The sequence below is a fragment of the Silurus meridionalis genome, chromosome 6 (assembly GCF_014805685.1).
Source record: "Silurus meridionalis isolate SWU-2019-XX chromosome 6, ASM1480568v1, whole genome shotgun sequence".
NCBI lineage: Eukaryota > Metazoa > Chordata > Actinopteri > Siluriformes > Siluridae > Silurus > Silurus meridionalis.
Window position 1 is genome coordinate 19,797,769 of NC_060889.1, and position 26,006 is coordinate 19,823,774.

General features: G+C 38.6%; 1 protein-coding gene across 2 annotated transcripts in view; it reads right to left on the reverse strand.

Annotated features, from left to right (window-relative positions):
• Positions 1 to 26,006, reverse strand: part of kdm6ba (lysine (K)-specific demethylase 6B, a) — a 74,157-nt gene that overhangs the window by 37,925 nt on the left and 10,226 nt on the right. Inside the window, exon 3 of one of the 2 annotated variants that reach the window (XM_046850868.1) lies at positions 4,227 to 4,274. The gene's annotated coding sequence lies outside the window, so the exon portion shown is untranslated. Of the gene's footprint in view, positions 1 to 4,222; positions 4,275 to 26,006 lie in introns of both variants that reach the window. The other variant, XM_046850867.1, reaches the window with a different exon arrangement.

The window sequence follows — 26,006 nt, forward strand, 5'->3', positions numbered from 1 at the left end:
AGCTCTTTTAATGTACTCATACATACACAGACAAGTGTGTGAAATCATTACCAGCTTTATAAATAATACAAAGAAACAAATCACAAAGCTCTGACTCAGACAGAGAGACAGAAAATAGCTATTTGACACCCCCCCCCCCACAGACCATCATCATTAGCATTATTATCTTCTACTTTCAGAACAGCTGTTAACTACAATTCAACAAGGAAACTGAAGACTTGGTTGGTGTGTGTGTGTGTGTGTGTGTGTGTGTGTGTGTGTGTGTGTGTGTGTGTTGGGGGTGAGTTGGGGAATGGGGTGAGACAGACTAACACATAACGAAGACCACTGTGATGCTGAACTACACTGTATGTAATTCCCATTGTATTAATTCAATTCCTAGTAGATTTGTCAGCATTCCTGAACTGATGACACATGAAAAGATCTCACAGTTAACACTTTTTTTTAAACATTTAATTTGCTTTTATCCAAAGCACTTAACAAATGAGACACACTACAATCCAGTGACACGAGTGCTGTGTTACCCTGTGTTCACACTAGCAAGCGTCAGTTCTCTCATTTCACTTTGCAGTTTGTCTCTCGTGGGCTTGAGCAGCTACTGTTACCAATCGTCCGTTGTGTACGCGCAAAGTTCGGCTTCTCCAACTCCAAACATGAGACTGAAGTACTCTCACCACTGCGGCCCGGGTTCGATCCCCGGTCAGGGAACCATCCCCAGCCACTCTCAGTGCCGGTCCCAAGCCCGGATAAATTGGGGAGGGTTGCGTTAGGAAGGGCATGCAGCGTAAAAGCATATGCCAAATCAAACGTGCGGAGGATCCGCTGTGGCAACCTAACAGGAGAAGCCGAAAGAAAGCTATACACTGTAGTACTTAATATACTGTACTATAGTATTTTATATACTTATATACTATATTTCAATGAGGTCAGCAAGATGGAGAAATCAAGATGGTGGCACACAGCATCAGTCCTAAGCAGCATCCAAGAACATATTACCCAGACATATCAACATCCATTTTGAATGATCTGATCCCAAGCAGACAGCTGAGACTCATGGCTGGTCACACTTGGCATTCCGAATGCCCGTGACTACTTGTGCCTAGATTTCATGGTTTCTCACTGGAAAAAAATGCCGTCACACATCTATTATATCAGCCTTCTTTTATATTGATAAGCTGCCAGAAATGTCATACGAGTTGTACCTCATGCACAGCTTCCAGCCGCTTCAAACTTTTTTATGGCATGGTCTGTTAACAGAAATTATATAAGAGTGTTAAGAAGATGACAGAAGTTAGGAGAAGCAGTTGCTTCCTTCTCTGTCATATTATACTAATGTCATATATGTCTATGATGATACATTCAGTGTAATTTGACTTGGTATTACAAATATGATGTGGTCTTATGTATCCCAAATCACCTCTGAACATAGATTATGATGTGCCTTATACCATGTTCGAACCTGCACTTAGTGCCGAAAATTTACAAGTACAGGGTCCCAAACACTGACTAAACGCTTTGCTGTTCATGGAGGAAAAAAACTAATCACGGTTTGAAGGAATCCGTTCTCCAATTTCCCACATCCAATGTAAGTTAAATGCAGCAGAAAAACGGATAGGAATTAAAGACTTGAGCGTAGTTGGATCAACAGGACAAAACAGCCAGTTGCAAAAGCAGGCCAGTCTGGCTGTGTTGCTGTGATTTGGATTTGTTAAGTCACTGCTAATACTTACTTTGATAAGATCAATTTATAAATAAATTAATTCATTCATTCCTTATTTACTTTCTGCTCTTTGTGTTGCTGAAATTGTGCACTGCCAAGAAAAATATATATAAACAGTGGTTACACAAGACACTGTTGAACACCGATTAATGTGTTACTGTGTGTTGGTACAAACACATGAGTCACTAAACATTTTCAAGTAAAAGATCAAAACTCCTTCATGCTTACTTTTACTTTTTGTCTGTTCATTAAGAAATTCACAAATGTAACGAATAACAGTGCAGTTATAATGGAAACATGGAACAGGTTTAAACAATGTCCTCTAAATAACTTTGAACAAAAAAGGGGGTGGTACAAGAGCAACAGTATTTGCATATACAGTGAGGGTGTGTGTATGATTGAAGGAGAGTCAAGGTGCTCGGTGATGTCTTACTACCATATAACATGATGTGTTGTAACCAATGTTAACCCAACAAAATATACCCAACAAACTCGGCTCTATCCAGACAAGTAGAAGTAATAGAAATAGGGGCGTATAAGCATGGAAGTAGAGGTGTAAGGACAGGAAGCATGCTTTTTCCTATTCCCCAAAGAAAATACATTTCTCTCACTCTGCACCTCACATCGCTTCTGCTTTTCTTTTATTTCTCAGTTCTGATTAATTGGCAATTAATGTTTAACAAGCTACAGCTGTGCCCAATTAGTGCTGGAAAGAGACGTCTCTTACAGAAGCCGTAGCTTTATACAGTGTCTTTTATTTGAGGCTCACAGTTAAACATTAATTCTGCAGATGTGTTTTTCTGTGACTAAAATTTCACCAAAACATCATTCATTTCCCCACATGTCCACACAACAATAACATGTTTATAACATCTTCATAAGCCGTATCACAATTGAATTGACACATATATATATACACACACAATTTATTTGATAAAAGCTCAGCTTTTTAATATACAGAGTATACTAACATTTATCGCTTGGAGTTATCGCTCCAAAAGAACATGTTTGAGTATCAACATCAATATCGGACATGTGCATATTTAGACCCAATTTGTAAAAGGATTATTTAGAAAATTAGATTGTTTTATGGTTCACTGCACAATACTTTGGAATTGCCAAATTATCCACCTGGGTTTTTGTGACTGCCATTGTCAGCAAGCAGTTCCTGACCATGTAGCTTAAAACAATCGAGTTCAATATACTGAATATATTATTTGCTAATTATTTGCCTCAGTGCTGGGTTTAGTCCATTTAACTACACACGGAGCATTGTGTTTCCCCACAGACCATTATTACTGACACACCACCCGCTAAACTCTGAAACGCTCTGGACAGGTAACACAGGAGACGCTGCAGAATAAAAAAGGAGGAATAGGGAGAAAACAGCGGGGGGCGAGAACATTCACATGAAAGCCTACTTCCTTCTTTTTTCTCGCAATTTGAACTTTATTTCTCACAATTCCGCCTTTTTTTCTTGCCAATCTGGCAGCATCACCCCCTCTGTAGTGCCAGAAAGCTTTACGCGTTGAACATGAAATCGGCTACAATCAATAGAATCGCATGATATCAAACTAAGCCTCTAAACCCTGGAGAGAACTCTGTCTAACAAGATCAAGCAGAGGAGCCTCGTTTATACACCAACAGCTTCAAACTTCGGGCCGACAACATGGTCACTGGTGGATGCACCAAAAATGTTGGATGTTAACGAGAAGTAAAGTTGCGTGAAATAAGTCAGAATGGCATTTAAAAAAAAAAAAAAAAAAAAAAAAAAAAGGACAAGAACTTTTTCATGTGACGGAAACAGGCGTCCATAGGATTCAAGCCAAAGGCCAAAGACAACGACACAAAGTTTGGGATTATTAGAAACTAAAACAAAGAAAACACTGTACAGTGCATGACTTTTTTAAGAGTAATCTAAAATAAATTAATATTTTTTTATTTCTTTTTTTTTTTATTTATAGTTGTTTTTTTTTGTATTTGCATTTTGATATGCATTAAATGGGTTTAGTTTTCACAGATATTCTTGTACACAATTTCACCAATTAAATGTTGTATTCTTGTTCATTTTAAAACACCAGTCTAATTTTCTCCTGTATATTTTGTATTGCTCTTTAATAAAGAAAAAGTACTTCTTATCCGATTACTCAATTGATCGTTAGAATAATCGGTGGAATACCTTTTTACTAAAAAAAAAAATCGATAGCTACAGCCCTTGTGTTTCACATTTATCAAAATCTGATACTTCAACCCATCTGTTTTGTGTGTAGCAGAAGAACTATAACATCCAAACAAAAGTGTGTGTGTGAGTGTGTGTTATATCAAGTGTCCCGCTGCACATTTCCGTTATCCAACTTGGTTGTGAGTGCATCGATAATCTATTAATGCAATGATGCACTCGAACACACACACACACACACACACACACACACACACACACACACACACACACACACACACACACACACACACAACCACAAACACAAAAAGGTCTCCTCTTACCTACCAGTGGTCTGTTGTCTTCTTCCTGTATGGGAGTGGCTCCTTCCTGGCCCTGCAATTACAGGATACACAATCTGTTAACAAACACATGAAAACCATTTGACCAGAAAGATCCACCATGCCAAACACACACACACACACACACACACACACACACACACACACACACACACACACACACACACACACACAGTTTGTGAAGGTTGTGCAGAGCTGTCATTATCTACGGTCAGTCACAGTCATAAAGAGCACTTCTATACTCCTCCTGATTACAGCTGGGAGTGTGTGCAGATGACCAGAGGCCCTAAACCCTGTACTTAAACAAACACACACACACACACACACACACACACACACACACACACACACACACACACACACACACAAACAAAACTCAGATACAATTATCTTATAGATGCAGATAAATATAACACTATTGGACAAGAACAGTCAGCACAGTTAAAATAAATTAAATGACGCACAAACCAACACACACATAATTAACCCTAAAGCAATGGATTTAGTGTCATTTATCATTAACTTTAACTGTAATTGTAGTTAATTAGATCAGACATAATTAGTATAAAGCATTATTTGGACAAATACATTATTTCTAATTTCCATATACTTCAAATGATATGAATAAGCTATTACAATACAAAGTTTGTATTAATAAACGTTTCCTCTCATTTCCCAGAAAAAAAAAACAGTGGGGATTTATAAATTATGAATGAGTGTGTGAATGTGCAGTGTACTCAGTGATGGACTGATATCTCATCCAGGGCGTATTTTCCACCTTAAACCCAGTGTTGCCAGGGTTAGCCGTCGGCCTACAGCAACCATGATCAGGACAAAACATTTACCAGTCAATGGTGGTGTTCAATAGGATAATAGAATATCACACTGTGAGGGGGAAATGGATTATCCAAGATGGCTGCCCACATTACATTTCAGCATCCAGGTACATGGTGAGAGACATTTTGCTTATGTTAATAGTTAAACTGAAGGGCTGTATGCTGTTATGATGCATTAACTAAAGCTTATAATTGAGTAGTTTGAAAACTTTGACTATGAACGCCACAGAAAACGCCACCTCGACTCAAAAAGTCAGGAAGGTCTCCTCAGTACCAAATTCAGGAAGTGACATCTTATCAACCTGTTAACAATAAAGCACTTTTTTTTCTCTTAAGTTATGAAGTATATACAAATATTTGCTTTCATTTAATCATTATACAAAAGATATTAGTTACACTATAGGTCCAAAAGTTGTGGACTTCTAATCAGCACACTCAAGATCTTTTTGAGTATCTCAAGCCTGAATTTGAAGCTCCTTTGACCTTATCATAACTTTTATTCTTTTGTGAAGGATCTGCTAAATTTTGGAGTATGGCTGTAAGGATGTGTGCTCATTCAGCCACAAGAGCATCAGTAAGGTCAGACACTGAAGTTGGGTGAAGAAGGCTGGGGTGCATACCAGTAAATCCCAAACGTGTACAGTGGGGTTGATGTCAGGGTTTGGAGCAGGACACTTGAGTTCCCCCACTCCAAACTCCAAGCCACGCAGCTGCTTATTTTGTGCACAGGCACATTGTCATTCTAAAAGTAATGCTACAAATTCTCCACAACTGTGTGCTTTTAACATAGTGGCAACAGACTGAGGAAGAAGGTGTCCACAAACCTTTATCCAAATAGTGTCTCTGGCCAGATAATTATTATTAACATAAGATAAACATGAAAGCAATGATTTTACCACATTGTAGCTTGAACACAGAAATAGAAAAGGTGCAATTCTGAGTTCTGACTTACTACTTCCTAGTCAAACACAGTATTGACTATTTTAACACTAAAGTCCTATCAAATGTGCTGGTTTATTGCCCACATTTGGCAAAATACTGAATACTGAAGTTTCATATTTGCCTGAATTATTTGTTATGAACTTTACTTTCCCACCTCTCACACCACATACTGCAGAACTGAAAGTATAGATGTGTGACCCTTCTCATGAGGTGAAAAACCAGGATCAGCACCACTTCCTGTTCAGACTAGAGGGACAGAGTGGGGTGACATTATGGCATAATAGCATCACTGTGGCTGTATGTTGCTTTAATTAACAATCTCCACAACAAGATCTCCCTCGATTGCTCTCACACACACACACACACACACACACACACACACACACACACACACACACACACACACAGAATAGCAAAGCTTCTGAGATGTTTTGCACAGTGTGGGTATTAGTGCTCTGTACGTGTTCATGAGGAGAGAGGAATTTGGCTGGTGTTTTTCAAGCGCCCCCCCTTTCTGCTCAGCCTGGAGAATGTACACATGCATGCTGCACAGCTGGCCAAACACACACAAACACACACACACACACACACACACACACACACACACACACACACGCACACACGCACACACGCATGCCTGTGTATAAGCATGCACACATACACAAAAAAATGAATATTCAATTACATTATTGTTCCGTTTCCACCACTCAATTTTTTTTGTTTAGGAATGTGCATCCTTTGTTTAGGGGCTGAAAGTAATGTCCTCACCCTATTTTGGCAGCATGATGGTTTGCTCCACTATGTGGAATGTGCAGCAGGAACAGCTTGCATTTAACGAGAGGGTGGAGCGATCCACGACAGGGCTGGAGAGTTTATCCGGAGCACAGGGCGGGGTTGGGGGTGAACGGGTTTACGGGATATTTTTAGCCTTGCCATTTCTGCTCCCGACATGATAAAACTGTCACAGCAAGAAGCACAAAGTGGACACACACATACGTTTACAAATATATTTATCCATGCATCCCTTTATCCATTCATCTATATAATCTTGCCATGTCTTGCCTTTCTCCTCACCACTCTCTTAAGGTGATGAAAATTCCCACTTAATCAGGGAAAAATCTTCTGCATCCTCTAAATGCTTTGAAGTCTGAGTCCATTGGATCAATGTTGTGTGTAGACTTCTACATCAAAGAAGAAGGATTACAAAAAACCGAAATGCCTATTTGATACTGGTAAACATATAGCTCCGAATCCAGCTAGAAGTTCCACACAGTGACTCCAAAACAGATTTAAACATCCGGACCAGTAAAGGAAAAGCAAATACTTCCTGCTGCTTTTGGTTAAAAGCATACACACAGCTGTAATACGATGTAACCATCAGTCTTGATCATGTATATCATGAGTATCATGTATTTTCTGTTATTACCAGTTTAAAGTTCAACCATAATATGCCTGGCAGATTAATAAATATTAGTAGGCCAACGTTACAACACATTTCTATTGGTTTAAGGCACAAGGCAGGGTATAAAATATGTTTTTCTGCATGTTCTTTCTTTCTAGGCTTTTCTACTACTCTTTTGCTTTAGTTGCTATGGTGATGCAAGTAACTTCTAAGGGCCCAATCAGCTGACTGCTTGCGAAAAGCGAAAAAAAAAAAGCTAGCCAACTGTATAGCATGAGGGCTTTACAATGCTGCAGTGATCAATATTGCCATCTAAAGGGGTTCCTGGTTCCATCTTGCACTTCAGTCTTATGGGTTTCCTCTCACTTCAAAAACATGGCCGTAGACAAACAGGCTTAACTTCCCCTTGTTACCACTAGTGACTTTGTAAGATATCATGCACTGAACTGCTTTCCATTCATGATGCATTTTGTCCTCAAAGCCACAACCTGCTGAACAGTTTTGTAATTCACTTGTCTAGTTTTCTTTCTTAAATGCAATAACGGTGGAGCATTACTATATGTATAGCAAACGATCATTTAATCCTTTAATGAGGCATCAACCTCTATGTGCAACGCTGTTAAAGCATCACAAGATAGAAAAAAGAGCTGTGAGAGAAGGAGGAGTGCATTGTAACATTTGAGGAATGCACATTTCTGCACTTTTCTTTGTCTTGTGTTGATGTTAAACTGCTAGCAAATGATTTATTGCTTCAACTCAACATCTATTTAACTAACGTACAAATATTTCTACAAATAATATATGCCACACCTCATGTAAAAAGCATTCTACCAACCCAATGATTAGCGCTTAACCTTTCTCCATAAGGCAGAATGCTGAAAACTCATGAGTCATCTCATGAAAATAATGATACGACTGCTTTCTTTAAAAGGCATATAGGTAAAGTGCCTACAATAAAATATAAGATATAATGTATATTTATAACTATATGATTGTTGAGGTAAGAAATAAACCGTTACAACCTTAATACATATATAAAATGTCTCTGGGAAATCTGCAATTGGACATGATCCAAAATGTCAGTTTGTGTGTAAAATGGTTATATATTTACTCTGCAAACATTTAAGGCCGGGTTGCTAGGACACCTGCTTGGGGCACGTGCTGAAGCGTGACAGGATGGGACGACCCTTTTGACCTCAGCAGTAGCTGGCTTTTCATGTCTTCTCTGCTTCTCTCTAATGCTTGGCCTTTACCCTCCGACCCTGGAGTAAGCATGTGGAGAAGCTCTGTGCGTGAGTGAGTGATTAGGAGTGGTGATGAAGGATAAAACAGAGAATGAGCGATGATTAGGCAGAAAACATGCAGACAGGAGAGCACGCAAAAGCAGATTTTGCTAACACTTGATTTTTATAGACTTTCTGTTTACAACTCTATATATCGTGCATTATTCAGGGTGCAGCAACGCTGTAATGGCTTGTCAGCGGAAAAGCTAACATCGTTACCTATAATACCACTTTGCACAGTGATTTCAATAAGGTTGAATTTTACTTGATGACCATTAAATGCTAATGAGGTACAGGGACGGGACTTATTAATGGTAACTTTTAATACTTCATTTTGTTCGATTTAAAATTAATTCATTAACGTTGGATTCAGTTTGATGCAGCTGCTACTGCTAACCTGTGTAATCCGTCTACACAGAAGTGTATGTACAGTAATTAGAGTACACATGTCTGCATAGCTTTCAAATAAAATAAATCTAATAAAAAATTGCACACCGTGTATGTAACTGATCAAACATAGCACACATCCAGGCTTCTTAGTTCCAACTTTAAAAGTGCGCTGAAAATAAAAAAACACTCGGATCATGAATAATCAAACAGCATTGATGTTGAAAAATGTGGCAGATACACATCCGGTAATACACACATCTTCAGATCCTGTTTGCATCAACACAGTTCAATGTAAAGTCTTAAACCTGCCTAAACTCGATCTGGCCCACAAACCCTATTAAATGCACTTAATCAGCTGAGTCAGACAGCAACAGCCACTACACACACACACACACACACACACACACACACACACACACACACACACACACACGTACATCTGAATCCACTAAAGGTTTAAATACACCCGGAGAGGTAGACAGGCACATGCATGTGTGAGCATCTGGAATCTCTTAACAAGGACACAAAGAGTTACTATATGTGGAAGATGAATATGGCATTTTGTGTGTGTGTGTGTGTGTGTGTGTGTGTGTGTGTGTGTGTCTAAGTCTCTAATGGTCAGTTGTTTTGATAACTTTTGGGTGTGGGGTCACCCAACAAGGCAATAATGACAGAAAGAAAGAGGAGTAAGAAAGCGAGCAGTTTTGGACATATATACAAACACAAACCACATGCAGCTGCTCCCTCTCTGCCAAAGTGGGCGATTGTGCCCAACACCTCTCCTTCACTCAGTAGAGGCTTTTCGTACCTTATATACACAATTTATGTTCGAGTGTGTGGATTTACAATTTCTGTTTATGAATGCACATTAAGTCTCATGCCCCCAAAACACACATTATTGCACATGTATAACACCCTGAGAGAACACCGAGCTGATGGGGGTTTTAAACGCAGAGCAGCTTTATACTGTTACAGGATGATTTTAATACTGCTCGTGCAAGTCCGAAATACTGGACATTTTTATTGCATGACAAATGACTGGAAATTCTATTCCAGCTTCATATAATTCAGACTAAATTTGACACTCAAGCTCAAAGATGCGTTTTTTTTTTCCTTTCTTTTTATAAACACACAAGCTGGCTTTCAAGGGGATCTGCGTGATAGAGAGAGGATGAAGGATCAAGCAAGGAAGGAAGTCAATAATCCAAAGCACACACCTAAAATCAAACACACATCCCCACAGCTAAAACAGTGGTGCCGATTGACTGAGAGGGCTGGAAGCTCCTCCCACTACAGACACCTATGACTGTGATGGCGTCAGGGTGTCTAATCCACTCCCCTTCAACATGTTCTGGAGAGACAAGCGAGATTATAATTATGTGGTTTTCCTTCATCTGTTTTTACATTGCTCAAGAGATTCATATGCTTTTAACACTTAAGACTACCGTTGTTCTTTTTTCTTTATTAGTTCTAACATTCAGACATGTACGGTGTGATTTTGCCAATACAAGTTGCCAAGAAAGCAGTAAAACTGAAAAAGAAAAATTATAATAATTTCCTATCCATTGGCATTTAAGTGCTTTTTTTACCACGTGGAAGCGCTGATAGATTTCTTGTCACACTAATGAAATACTCTGAAATTGAAATTGAAACCAACGAGAAAAACCAGACACAGTATGTGGTGTAGGAGGTCATGTGTTTGAGGTATTTAGTTTATTTAGCCTGCTCTTGTGTTGCAAAAATGTGAGCATAATTCCTATTATGGTGTGCCACTCACACACACTAATGTTATTGTTTTACTAACAGCTTAATGTCCTTTGCACTTCCTGAATATATACCAGGCTTCTCCATGCTTCTTTCTCTCACTGACTCACTTTAACATACTAATCTATTTCCATAAAGATCTAAGGTCTGGGACTGTCATAAGAAACTTTTGCAGGGTGCTGTCAGCAGAAACAGCTGCTATTGTCTGCTCTGGTGTTGGGGCACAGCCATGCAGACTGCATTTTGCATGCGGGGGCAGGGATCTGTCTGGTTGTCATGTGATTTCTGAAAGTCCTCGAAACTATTGGCATGTGTGAACGAGGAGAGTTTCCTTAAACAGTAATTAGTGTGGTCTCTCTCTGTATAGTTGCCTATAACAACAACAAAAAAAAAATCTAACAATCAGAGCGAAATAAATGGAATCTAAACGTGCTAGAAGTTAAAGCAGTTAATATTTAAAGTTCTAACCTTCCTCACTTTATTCATGCCAACAACCAGCAATGCTAACATATTAATGCTACTTCTGCAAGATCCCACTAGCGCAAATTAGACGTTCATTCTGATTGTACCAAAATTCCCAATTTCTGTGTGCTTATATGGGACTGTGTCATAGCTTTCATAAGGAATACATCGTGCTGTTATATAATACTAATCAGCAGTGGGGTGGTGTCACACCTTTATCTTACCAAAATTGGGCCTTTCTACATCCTGAAGCAATTTTACATCTTATGCTTATCAGTGCTAACAATTTCTTGTTTAAACAACAGCAAGTCAATCATCTGATTCATTGACAGTTACATTAGCTTTATAGAACATCCACATTACAAGTTCCTGTTATCCTTTGTGTTATAACAGCTATAAAAGCTGTATTTCACCAATGTCTTCTATTCGCTTTCACGTGTGAAGTAAAAAATAAACTGCTTGTCATTTCACGGAGAGAAATGAAATGTTCAGGCCCTCTGTCCTGAACATTTTCAACCTGACACCTGACTACTACAAGGTAACACTACAGACTCCTTCTAGAAAAGAAAAATAAACATATCCAGAAACCCTTCCTACAGAAACTCTACAGAAACCCAAACCAACCTTTACACACAATACCTGTATAGGCACTAGAGAAATGAAAACACATTAGAACAAGGGCATTAATATGTTGTACACTTTTGCTATTATGTTCTTTCTGACATTCCAACAATTTTGTTATTTTTCTTCTGCTCAGCAACAGAGAAGAGAATATTATAGCTTAAATACAGACCTAACCATCAAGGCTAAACTCCTACAGAATTGCATTGTTGCAGGGCTTTTGATTTGACAGATGCTTTTATCCAAAGAAATTCACAACTGATCTGAGCAGTGAAAAAAATTGTCTAACCTTGTTCAAGACTCCAACAATGACAGTCTGGCAGTGCAGGCATTTAAGCTTCTTTCTACCGTCTGAGCCACTATTGCTGTATATAACATTAAGAACAGAAATTAGATTTATGAAAGGATCTACACTAGATATGTTCTGACAATACATGGGACACATGTCTGCTGAAAATGTAGTAATAAATCCTGGTTATAATTTATTAGCCATACCTTCTTACACTCATCATAGTGAAACTAGCTAACTAAATATTATCCCTTAAGTGTTTTATGATATGCAGCAAACTCTTGTGCTATGGTGTGCCATGAAGGGTAATGTAAATACATTTAAAAGCATAGCGTGTTGCTAAGTGGCTAACACCTCGGACTACTGTTTGGAAACCCTCAACTGCTCATTTGTGTTCTCTCCAAATTGTAATTTGCTTTGAAACAAAGCATCATGGTAAATGTGCTCACTGTAAGCCCAGTGCTTGGATCAATCATTATCACATGTTCATATTAAATCCAGACCTACAGTTACACTGGCTGCATTCACAAATACCACAGCTAAAGCAGCAGTCAGTGGAAATGGGTTACCAGATGTATGCAGCATTATTGTGCGTGTGCACGTGTGTCTTGCGTGTGTGACTTCAGTGGTTTAGACTCATTAGGGTGGCTGGTGTAACCTAATTAAAGCCCTATGGAGGGACCACCCATCTCCATTGCCACCCAGGGACCTCTCACTCTACAAGGTTCGCCATGGGTGGTGGAGGCTGGGTACAGTAAAAACAAGAAAAATTTATTAACTCAAATATGCAGTAGTTTCATATGAGGCCACACGCAACGACACACATACACGCACACTAAATAGAGTGCCACACAGTGGCCACCACAGCTGCAATGAAGCGTGCTTGTGTGTAAGCATTCCCAAAGAACAAGAGAGGGAGGGCGTGTGTCTGCTGGAGATAGTAAGCATCAAAGGAAAATGCTATCAGAGATAGTGATGGAGAGGGAGAGTGCCAGCTGGGTGGAGGGAGGAGGTAAGTGAATGAGTGAGCTGGATGGAGCCCAGCTTTGTCTACGCTGTGCCTCCAGGGAGCTGTGTGTGGCACAGGCAAGGCAGCCTGCTCCTCTGGAGATGAGCCAGGCCACACGCAGGGGCTGAGTGCTCAAGAAATCCCCTGGCTGAAAAGGGGATCACCAGGCCTCAGGCCACACACACACATGAACAAACGCATGCATGCGCTGCCCTCAAGCCCTAGCATAATACAATACTAAGCTCATGTCAGTTAGGCTTAGACACATATGTGCATGTACACAGACATGGTGCCTGAAAACTCACAATGAATCCACTACTGCCCTGGCCCTTACACACAGAATTCATACCCACCCACCCACCCACCCACCCATCCATCCATCCATCCATCCATCCATCCATCCATCTATCTAATGAAATAGTAGCAAGAAACAGGTCAGGAAGATTTTGTTGGAAAATGACTCTTGTAACTTAAGTTACAAGTTATAGCCTGATAGCTCTAAATAGTGTTATCATAATACGTTAATATTACAGCTGTCAATAGTTTAAAAGATTAAATAGCGATTAATCGCTTGATTGTCATGTGTTACCTGGTGGTAAATTGCAACTTAATTGCACATTTTTATCTGTACCTTAAATGAATACGTTTCATGTGTTACTACACTTATCAACATGGGCATGGACAAATATAGATGCTTTATATAAAAGTATGTTTATTAGTAGTAAACCAGATTTAACATGGAGCAGGAAGACAAAATATTCTTGTAAATGTTTTAAAGTAATTATGATGTTTTAAATTGCATAAATCATCAAGACAGCAAAAAGAGCCTTTGTTTCCAGACGGACAGTTTTAATTGCGCCATAACGGATTTTGGTGCTTGATTTGAGACTTGGCGCATCAGTAAAACAAATGTTTAGCGCTTAAAAATAATTCTTAGGTGGAGTTTTTTTTTTTTTTAAACATCTGAGTAAAGAAAGGGCGTCGTGAATAAATGTGTGTTGAGTTAAAGGTATTCATTTTATTTATATCTTTAATCAAACAGAAATGTGGGCTGCAGCGAATCGGGCGTTAATAAAATTAGTGTCGTTAAAATGAATTCGCGTTCACGCGTTACTTTTGACAACCCTATAAAATATATACATAATAAATTACTGCCGGTGCGTGTATGCACACAACTCAGAACAGCAAGCGTGGATGTCTGTCGCTTCAGAGCGAATCACTTCATTATTTTTAGTACGATTCACCTTCTGAGCTAATGTGATGTTTCTTTATGGACAGTAAAGATGTCTGCATCATTTAAATCCACTCCAGTATTCACATTTGCTGGATATATATATATATATATATATATATATATATATATATATATATATATATATAAAAAGCATATTAAGTATTATTATGCAAAACTCCATCAGTGACAGGATAAGGGATCGAATATTTAATCGACTGACAAATTTCATTTCACAGTACATCATCTCATAATAAAGTACTTTTCTGCTATTTCTATGCCTCTCTCTCTGTCTAAGTGCCTGAAGAATAAAAGGGGACTGGCATTTCGTTTCCATTTTTGTGTTGCCTTGACAATTCAATAAACCATAGCTATATAGGCAACATTGCCAGGAAAGCATTGCTGTTACTCTGTATGCTGTTGCTGAGGATTACATCATCACTCTGTATATTGCAGCAAAGGGAATAGAAGACAAATTAGTGTTTATGAGCATGTGTGTGTGTGTGTGTGTGTGTGTGTGTGTGTTGGGCACTGCTTTGTGCACTCTCATGTGACCTCTGTATTGAGTAGACTAACTAAGAGCAAGTGACCTCCCCTCCTCTTTCTGTACTCCCACCCTCTCTTTCTCTTGCTGTCTGTCTCTGTCAGGTGTTGGGTTACTGCAGGCTCCAGACAGAGGTAGTAATGTAGCCCTCACTTCCAGACACCAACACAGACAGACAGAGGAAGAGAGAGAGACAGAGAGGGAGGGAGGGAATGAGAGAGAGAGAAAGGAGGGGGGAACTCCCCTATATGTGCTCTTCTACCAACACTGTTGGAACTTGTACCCAATTTTCTTTTCCACCAGTCAAAACAGCAAAGACATATTTCTGAACAAGTAAGCTGGCATTACGTTTTTATTGCTAGAAGTCTGTTTATTTATATACACATTACGGCTGTCAGAATTACGCGTTAACGCAAATTCTTTTTAGTGGCACTAATTTGATTAACGCGATTAGTCATTTTACCTATATATATATATATATATATATATATATATATATATATATATATATATATATATATATATATATATATATATATATATATATATATATATATAAAACACTATAATTACTTGAAAAGTATTAAGTTAAGGTACATTTAAAGGAACAGATAAAAATTAAGTTGTGATTAATAATGAGTTGTTTTATAAAAATGGACAATATACATTTCTTCTTCTTCTTTTGTCTACTCCCTTTAGGGGTTGCCACAGCGAATCATCCGTCTCCATACTACTCTTTCCCCTACATCTCCCTCTTTCAAACCAAATACCTGAATGTCTTCCCTCACCACATCCATAAACCTCCTCCTTGGTCTTCCTCTTTTCCTTCATCCTGGCGGTTCCATCTTCAGCATTCCCCTACCGATATACAATGTCCCTCCTCTGCACGTCCAAACCATCTCAATATAATATCCATATAAAATCCAGTCAATAAAAATATAGTGTCAGGCTCCTTGATCCCCCCCCACACACACACAATATATATGGATGTATATGGATGGCAAAGAAAAGCTAAATCAATAACATAACAGCGAATCAATAGTGTGTGGGAGAAACAACAGTTTTGTTGGTTATTGCCAACAAATCCCAAGAGAAACCCTAACCCTCCAGTACCCTTAAAATAATCAAAACAGTATTTCTTCTCTTGCATTGCATTCTTATCTCTAACTGTTTTGTTAAGAGACTGGACGATGAAATACAGTACAAATCAGAATCCGAATTATGAAACAAAGAACATGACCTATATTTAGTCTACCATTATTTTTATGACAAATATTGGAAAGCACCTACGCCCATTTTATATAATGGTTAGGCTCTTAAAATAGCAGAGACGCAGGCTGATTGTTAAAAGGTTTGCTGGTTCACTCAACCTGCACCAGTCTGCCAGCAGCAGCGGAACTGTGTTGGTGGAAAAGGTTTTCTGCATGCTGGGAGGGTCTCTTGGGTCTTGTGGAACACAAGTTTTGCATAAAGTGGCTAAATATGTATACCTATATTTAAATATGTGGAAAAAAAAAACACTTATTTAAAAAACTCCAAAGCTTAAAGTACAATTGAATACAAAAAAAAAAAAGAGATTTTGTCTTTGGAGTTCGGGAAATATTCCTCCCTCTCCTCACTGTTCCTGGTATACAGCTCCACCATGATTAACTGGTGAATAATCGATAAAGTCTGGTCTGTTATATTTCATATGATGCCCTTTAAACTATTTCCCCACTAAGTCAGGTTTTCTGACATAATACCAGCCAGCAGCTCCACCTTTGCCCAAAGAGATCTTCATGGATAATATTACATCATGGGGTTTGTTAATATGTTATGCGTGCTCTGAAATTTTGTAGATATTTTCATTAAATGTACAATTTTTAATTTTGTCTGTCTTGTTGCAGAATATGCCTAAGGCAGAAATGTGCTAATGATTATGTTCAGAAATCCTCTAGGCACCTTCTGCATTTTTACTGCATTTTTTACAGTATTACACATTCCAGTACACACAGTTAGACAGGAAAGAAAAGAAAAAAAAAAGAGTTAAACCAAAACCTATATCACATTTTTTAATGAGTCTAGTGTCTCCTAAACCACATGCTCATCTGCTGCTCTGTGTGTTTTGAGTGTCTGGGTCTAACTGACAGACGCACTGTTCCATCACTGTACCACACCAACAGAGAAGCAGCTGACAGGTGTAGTAGCACGCTCGATTATTTTTAACTTTGCTTACTGCATTCAAAGGCACTCAAGCTCATTTGTTCAACTGACACAATCCTTCACAATAAGCCAGAGGTAAAATGACATTTCAATACTTCATATCTTTCTACAGCTGAAATCCTGATTTACCAAGAAGTGGAGGAACATGATATTCTAAAGAATAGCTTAAGGGATTCATTTGGTATTATTGAAGCCTCTATAATAAAGCAACTGTGAAATGTAATGTCATCACTTAAGCTCACAATGCTGACATGCAGTTTTTAGGAAAAGGTGAGCCAAAATCAAGGTAGCTACAGTCAAATCAGACCAAATAACATCTGCAGGATTAAACAGTAGAAAGTGCTTTTCATAAGACAAGTTAAAGAACACATTTAAGGGGTGCCAAGTCTGCAGGAATACATTACAGGCTATGGTTTGCAAAACACTGATAATTCAAACCTGACAACTGTGAATGTTATTTGTCAAGTCAAATCCTTCATTAATAGAATTGAATTGTCTGTTGTCAGTTTCATTCTTCTTTCTACCAAATACAGGTGAGATAAAAGCCCTTAAACAGGAAGTGAGTGTTGAACAGAAACGAGCTGAGGTGTTACCCAAGAACTATACACAAACCACACTAACAGATTCAGGTGTATTAAACTGTTTTTCTGTGAAAATACAATCTTTTTTTCCCCCAGAAATATGCACGTGCATGCAGAAATATTCTCATGCCATTTCTCATAAAAATCTAAATGTTTTGCGATGCACTGCCTGAAAGCTGAAAATGTTTTTTTGCTAATGTCATAACGCAGGAGAAACGTATGCCTGAACAAAAGGTGCACACCATCACATATAATGCCTGGTTTATCACCTAATGATGATGATGATGATAAAGATGATGATCAGCTCCTGCACCCAAGGACAAGAAAGACAGAATACCAGCAAGGCAGGGAGGATGCTCTACCTACACACACCTAAGAGTAAGCCACTGTAAACAAAGAGCCAGACACACAGCGATGAGACAGACTCATTTCACAGGCAAATGAAATGAGAGTGAGAGACTGAGAGAGTAAAAGAGCATCGGATAGCGAGATAGTAAGGGAATGTGAGAACAGAAAGACATGTACAGAATGCCTTCTGTAATTCATACTTCTTTAATCGACCATCAATTTTGTTCATTTTGCCAGACAGCAGAGACACACAAACATGCGGACAAAAGGTTTTGCTTTCACAGCACAGAGTCGCAGTTTTTCTCTTTCTACAGTTTTTCTTCCTTAGTGTAGTGTGTGTGTGTGTGTGTGTGTGTGTGTGTGTGTGTGTGTGTATGTGTATGTGTGCTGTGCCTGCTCTCAATAGTTTCTAGCTCTCTGCTCTTTCTGGGTCAGGAGCTGTAGTGTGAAGAGAAAAGCTTCAAAGCAAGCCACTTATTAGTTCAAGACCTGTACAGAGCTAAGGCCAGGCCTCCATTTCTCATACAATGTGGATATCAGAGGTCTGAGTACAGGCCAGGATCCGAAGTGCAAACATCCTCATGATAACCGAATCAGCTCTCTGTTGCAGAGTTATGCAAAATGTCACAGGGTATAAAGACAACATGATTTGTAAAATCTTTGGTAATTGAAGTGCCATATACACTGATCATGCATAACATTATGACCGGTGAAGTGAATAGCACTAATTATCTCTTCATCATGGCACCTGTTAGTGTATGTGATTTATTAGGCAGCAAGTGAACGTTTTGTCCTCAAAGTCGACGTGTTAGAAGCAGGAAAAATGGGCAGGTGTAAGGACTTGAGCGAGTTTGACTAATTGTGATAAACCAGGGGATTACGGGGGATCAACATTTAGTCAATAGGAAAAAAAATAGTACAATAAAATAAACACCAATTTTACATAAAGTAAAAAAAATATGACATCAGGAGACGCAACAGAGATTTTAAAACACCCACAGTATGCTGTATATACACACACATACACACACACACACACAGTAAAGCCATTCTGCTGCATTCAGGCAGTCCTTTCCTCACTGATTCAGTCTCAGCAAGAGAAATCACCATGGCGTTTAGTTCAAATTTGGTATATAGTAGCGAATACAGGAGCCAAAAACACAACAAGGGCTACAGGGAGCAGTGAAACTGTGACAACACAACAAGCTAACAGCACAATAAGAGAAGCTCTGTGCTTCAGACACACTAACCAATGGTGTCATTAGTGGAAGTTTATCCATGCTTCATTTAACTTTCATCCGGCTATGTGCTACTAAGAGTCTGAAAAGATAACACAAACATTATTATTAAGTTTCAATTAATGTACTTAATCAATATTATTATTACTTCATTATTGTAATGTGGAACTGAAACTGGAAACATAATGCACATACTCAGTTAATGCTACACTGAAAATGCACCATATCAAGACTTTACCATCTAAGACCTTACATAGAGGCTGAATTTTGTGTATATGGTTACATACGTGTAAGAAATATTAAAAAATGTACGCTAAGAGAACATGAATGCTATTAAATGAAATTAAAACATGGGTTTAAAATTGTTAAGCAATTGTTAAGCATGCTTACAAAGTGATGAAATACGGGCATTGGTTTGAAATTGTCCAGACCTTTCAATCAGAATACCTACAGGCAGCATTTTTGAGCAGCAGTCAAGCATTCCTGAGATAAAGCCTGGCTCATTTAAATGGCAGCTGCCCTCTGAGATGCTTTACTTTGGCCAAATTTCACTAGATTGAATAGAATATCCTTCACATGATTTAAAGTAAAATCAATAAAGTTAGAGTAGTTAAACTGTAAATGTAACTGAGCAAAACTAGCAAAGATATTAAAACCTCAGAGCTCAATAGCTAGCTTCTCAGTAAGTCTTAGCTAAACAGCTACGATACTTAACAGCAGTTGTGTTTGTATAATAGAAACTAATCAGAGCAAACAAGAAAATCCGCATAAGCATCAACTTGAAAACGATGGCAGTAGTAAAACGCTCAAATCTGAACGTTACATGACTCAAGATTATTTTTCAGTTAGAGTACAGTCAATACAGAAACTACCTGCAAAGCTGAATGAAACCAGTACATGATCAAGGGTGCAAAAAACGGATATTTCTGTCAGTTACATTTTTTCGTAGGATGTCAGAAAGCTGTCTTTCAAAATGCCATTCCTTCATCAAGAATGAAAAGCCAGACAAGTTGTCAGACCATTCAATTATCGGCGAGAGCGAGTAAGATTTACTCACTCTCACACGTTTAATATGTCAGGTGATAAGTCACAGCACTTTCACTGTAAATACATTTACATGTCTGAAATTCTCTTTCTGTCGCACACACTAACACACAATCACCTTATTGTAAATACTTAATGAATATCCCGTCTCACCTGTCAGTTGCTGGAACATTTGCTCTTCCCCACCACTCTTTCTCTCTTTCTTTTTCTAGTGCATGAGTTCAGTGAGGGCAGATGATGCACACTTGCTTTTCAGGAATAAAGACGAAAGGAAAAAAAGATATGTAAACGGAAAAACACTGAGCCAAACATCATGTGAGCAAGTAAAATAAATGCTTGGGAACAGATCAGATGGCTATGCGTTCCAAATACCTGATTATAATGCTTGTGTGTGAGGCACAGGGTGTGCTGCACTTTCCAAAAGCTACAGATGCACTGCACCTCAGACTATTTTTAAACCTGCAGTATGGGAAGTGCCAGCAGTGTGTTCTGACACGTGCAGAAACTTCACCGATGTCTCACTTTCATTTATGTTTTTAAAAAAACATATCGCACATAACTAACATAATGCTTTTCCTTATCGCTAAGCAGTCCAAACAGTGTGAAGGAGCTGCATTGCTATGAAGGAACCGATCAATTCTGCTGTACTTTGAATCCCAGCTCCAATGTTCCGATTGCTGATAATGGTGACGTTTTTGAAATGAGCATCCAGTGATCAGTCAGATATGAGATATGATAATTCTACAAATGATTCAACAAGGAAATTCTGCGAGCGGAAAAACTGCATGTTTGTTAGTTTTGCAGGAGCACAGAGAAAAGCATTTTTTTTCGAAAGGAAAGAAAATTACTGAAAATGTTATAACTACTAGTGTAAGTGAAAACAGGAAAGTTTCACAACATGGAATATATCTATTAATGGGTGAATTGAATAAAGTCATTCTATAATAATATACTGTAAATGTTGTGGCAACTTTGAAACATGCTGGTATTGGAAAATAACAGGTTGCGAAAGGAAACTCTACTTCACCTGCACACCCAGTCACAGATAGATTTTCTAGAACAGCACACCTATTTATATCATATTTTTCTCATATAAAAATATATATAAATAGCATTTCTGCAAATCTGCTTCAAAGTCTCATTTCAGTTGTGACTCAAAAGACATACACTATTGGACCAAACATTTGTGGACATATGACCATCACACCCGTATGCTTTTTGAACATCTCGGCCTTCTTTCCTAGTTCTTAAGTCTACACTTAACTGTTAGAAACACATCTACTCTTCTGTTTTCTAACAGCATTTGGAGCGTAGCTGTAGGGATTTATGTTCGTTCAGCTATAAAAGTATTGGTGAGATCAGGTAGTGATGTTGAGCAAGAAAGCCTGGGATGCAGACGGCATTACAGTTCATCCCACTGAGCTCTGCATAGAACGCTAGGGTTCTTCCACTCTAATCTTCACAAACCATGTCCTAATGGAGCTTTCTGTACAAGTTTAGACCTATTTATTTCCATAAAAGGGAAATGGTAAAGCTACATTGTACATCTTATATAAATAGGTGATTCCTCCACTTATCAGTACGAGCCTCAACATTTACTTCTTTGAAGGTTAAACGCCACTGATACATTTTCCGGTTTCTGCATATCTGCCCTCTGGCACAAACAAATGTACCATACCTGATTCAGTTTATCAAGGTGTTTATGAACAACTGCATACTAAAATGAATACAGAAGATGGTTTGGGCATCGGATTGCATTTGGCAGGTTTTTCTCTCCAGTCCATTTTTTTAAGGTGTGAATAATTATGCAAAAAATTATTTCCCTTATTTAGAACAACATATGACAAATTTCACAAAGTAATACCTTTTGCAATTACTAAAAGTGAAATGAGTCAGTTTTACAACAAAAGATATTTTGTTTTTCCTCATTTCTTAATATAAGAAGAAGAAATGAAGCTTGTCAAAGTAAAAATAAACTTCGCATCAGGATCACACTCCCTGTGACTGAAGATATGCAGTGTTTGCTTTGGTCCGAAATATGTGACTGGGCATTGCACGGGTTTGTGTGTCACTTTGAGTGGATTTGTGTGTATCTTTGGAAGACTGTATATAAGAACACAGGCTGTAAGAGGGGGAACTGGGTCTCAAGGGAATGATTGAGGGGACATCGCCTACGTGACACCCTGTGCATACTCAATATGGACCCCAATATGCCCTCCCCCAAAACTCACACAAAAGCCCTAACCTTTATTTTCTGCCTCACATTCAGTCGGAGGCACATGCATGCAGCACAGACCAGAGGTACCCTCCCCTGTGTGCATATAAATCATAAGCATACACAATGTACAAAAACCAGGTCTGTACACACTTCAGAGTGCAAAACCATACATGCACCAAACAGCAGCATAAAATATTCAGTGAATTTTCTAACATGCGCTCTGTGTGTGTAGAAGTGTAAAAAAAAAATAAAAAATAAGAAAGAAAGAAAAAGCGAGGACGAGGGAGAGAAGGAGGGGGAGATGAAGTCAATGAGGGCAAAGGGAGAGCAAGAGAGAGAGAGAGAGAAAATCCAGCTGACTTCTTTCCAAGAAACTCCCCCTAGCAACAGCCCTAGCACACTCTGTGCCCTATTGGACAGCTGACAGCATGCATCACCAACCCATGCTGGACTCCTCAACCAATCACACGCCAACATGGCTCTCAGCTGCAGGGGGAGCTGGGCTTTCATGATTCCATGTTCGCCATGGCAACTACAACCTGGTCCTGGCCTAGAGGTGGCCCTGCAAAGAAAACACACTTATTCACTCATGTGAGGAGATATATGGTTCAGCCCTCAGCGTGTTTTGGACCGATTCCAAGAACACACAATAATGCAAGAGTACAAAAAAAAAAAACCCCACACCCAAACACATCACACCAGGACAAAATCAAAGCACACCGCCTCAGTAATGCACAGAGGTAATGGGACTGAACTGCAGGGCAAATTCCTCAGCTTAACCACACTGAATAACTCTGATGCAGTCACATTAGGGTAAGGAGTTATGTGTGATGCCACCGGGTCTCCAGTCGATCAACTCTGTGGTTTCACACTGTGGTAACCCACAGCAGGCTTTAGAATCTCAAACATCTGGACACACAAGACTGTGTGTGATGACTGTGGTGGTTCCCCATGCTGAGCTGGTTCACCCTGATGTCATACATACCGCTTCTCTGGCTAAGTGCACAGATTAGTTATCTTCAGTGGGTTGCTTAAACATGGTTCCATGGTTGCCGTACTTGTGTGCCAGATTAAACCGATATAAACATTTTTATCTGCTTGAAGCGGGTTTTTAATGCAGTATGCTGGCTAAACATTAGTCTAAGCTCTCATGTATTCAGTGCTTAACCACATTAGTCAGAGAGTCAAGTTGCTTTTTATTGTCATTTCTACCATATATAGCAGTACACAGTGAAATGAGACGTTTCTCCAGAACCATGGTGCTATATAAAACGACATAGAGCTACAATGCACAACATAGAGCTACATAACAAAACACAGAGCTAAGAACTAAGTAAGTTGTTCTCGCCACATAAAGACAAAAGACTGCAAACAGACAATACAGGAAAGTGTGGGACAGATACACAAAACACAATCGTGCCAACCAGTAAACCTACTGCATAATATGTTATACAGTACATTGTGTAAAAGAGAACTATAAACAAAAGTGCATTTGTAGACAAACACAATGTTGTGCAAAAACAGCAAGAGCAGCAATCAAGAGGTGCAAAATAGCATGTAAACAGTATATGATTAAATATAATATGGGTGGTGCTGAAGACATAAATGTGTATGAATTGAAATGAGTATTTAGTGTGTGGTTTGAGAGAAAAACAGAGATTAGGATAGCAAGACTACCGTAGATAGTATTAAATAATAATAGCTAATATTACATTAGAGAACGCAAACAATTTGCTAATTAGGCGTCTAATCTATTAACTCTTTTATTGTATAAATTAACTATACAACACAAACAATTATATTTAATTGAGCTACTTAAGATAACTAAAGCATGATATTTTCTCAAAAGGAAAGGAATCAAACTTAATAGTATCAAAGACTTAATAAGGGTTTTCTTTTGTTCAGTCAGTATAAATCTTACACTGGAATTGTGAATACAGACTGCGTTCACAAGCAACCTGATGTAAATAATTGGTTCTTAAGTACCAGAGTGTTGGAAATCTGAGCAAATGTGGGTATTCCCCAAACCGTTACCACAAATGAAAGCATGCAATAGCCTAAAATACCTTTAAATACTAGTTTTCTTCACTGGAATTAAGAAGCTCAAAATGCACAAATTCTGCACAGACCCGACCTCAACCCCACTGAACATCTTTTAAATGAAATCGATCGCTGACTAAGGCCAAGGCCTCCATCACCAATGCTCTTAAGGTCATTATAACAGTGAGGGGAGTCTCAATCTGAAATTGTATGTTAAACAATGGAATGGCACTTATTTTCCCAGATGCACTTCTAATAGGACTGTAAAAGTCATTATAAGCGAGATAACAAGCTATTTGAAAAGCTATAAAGTGAGCCTGGCTTTTCAGCATATTGTATCTGAAATGTCACTTACTCAACATTAATTCTTGTTTCTAGCACTGCTCTATAAAAGCAAGATCACATGTGCAATTGTGCAGTTTTATTGAATAAAGACAAGGCTGTGGTTACCTTCAGTACTCACCCTGCAGGCTTGCGCCTACAGCCAGATCATGGCTGTTACTCACAGGATATTGCTTAGTTGATGTGTTATATCTAAATATAGTTATTCACAGTGAGCAAGTACCATAATGAAGCATTATAAACTGAATGAACCGTGGCCAGGTTGAGCTGAAAATGTTAATGTGCACAACAGAATAAATGAATTTAAAGCCTTGAGGTAAACCCCCACCTCTACAACTGTACAATTATAAGGGCAGATTTTAATTGGTTTCTCAATGGTGGAGGATTTATGAGTGTGTTTTTCTCAGTTTGACCGACATGAAGATGTGTTTTGACAGCGTGAGAGTAAAATAAACTCCACCTTCCAGTAGTGATCAGTGACACACGTCTATTCATTGTTTTTCTGTTGAGTTCTATTTTTTTTTTTTTTCCATTACACTGAAATTAAGTTATTCTTTAATATATTCTTCACATTCGTAGTACCTGATACAGCAACACACACTGCATGCTTGTGTTTACAGCACACTTGGGCGAAAATGTACTCTGTTGCATCAGAAATTACAACATCATCCCATCCAAACATCCAGTACTGGCTTTGCAAATGAGCGAGTCTGTGAACAATGCTTTAGTCTCCTGGTGTGCATGGATATTTGTTTTTTTTTCCCTGACACAGCCTCACATGCACCCAGCTGTACACACAAGAATGAGAGATATAATGCACAGAGACAATTTTAACAACAGAGGGGCTGTGAAAATCTTTCATGAGGGTTTTAGCCTTAAGCCTATTACTGACTCTTATCTGAGAGAAACATGAAGGGGTGCAGACATCTGTACGAAATAAAGAAATAAAGAAATAAATGGAACGGGAGAGCATGCGAGAG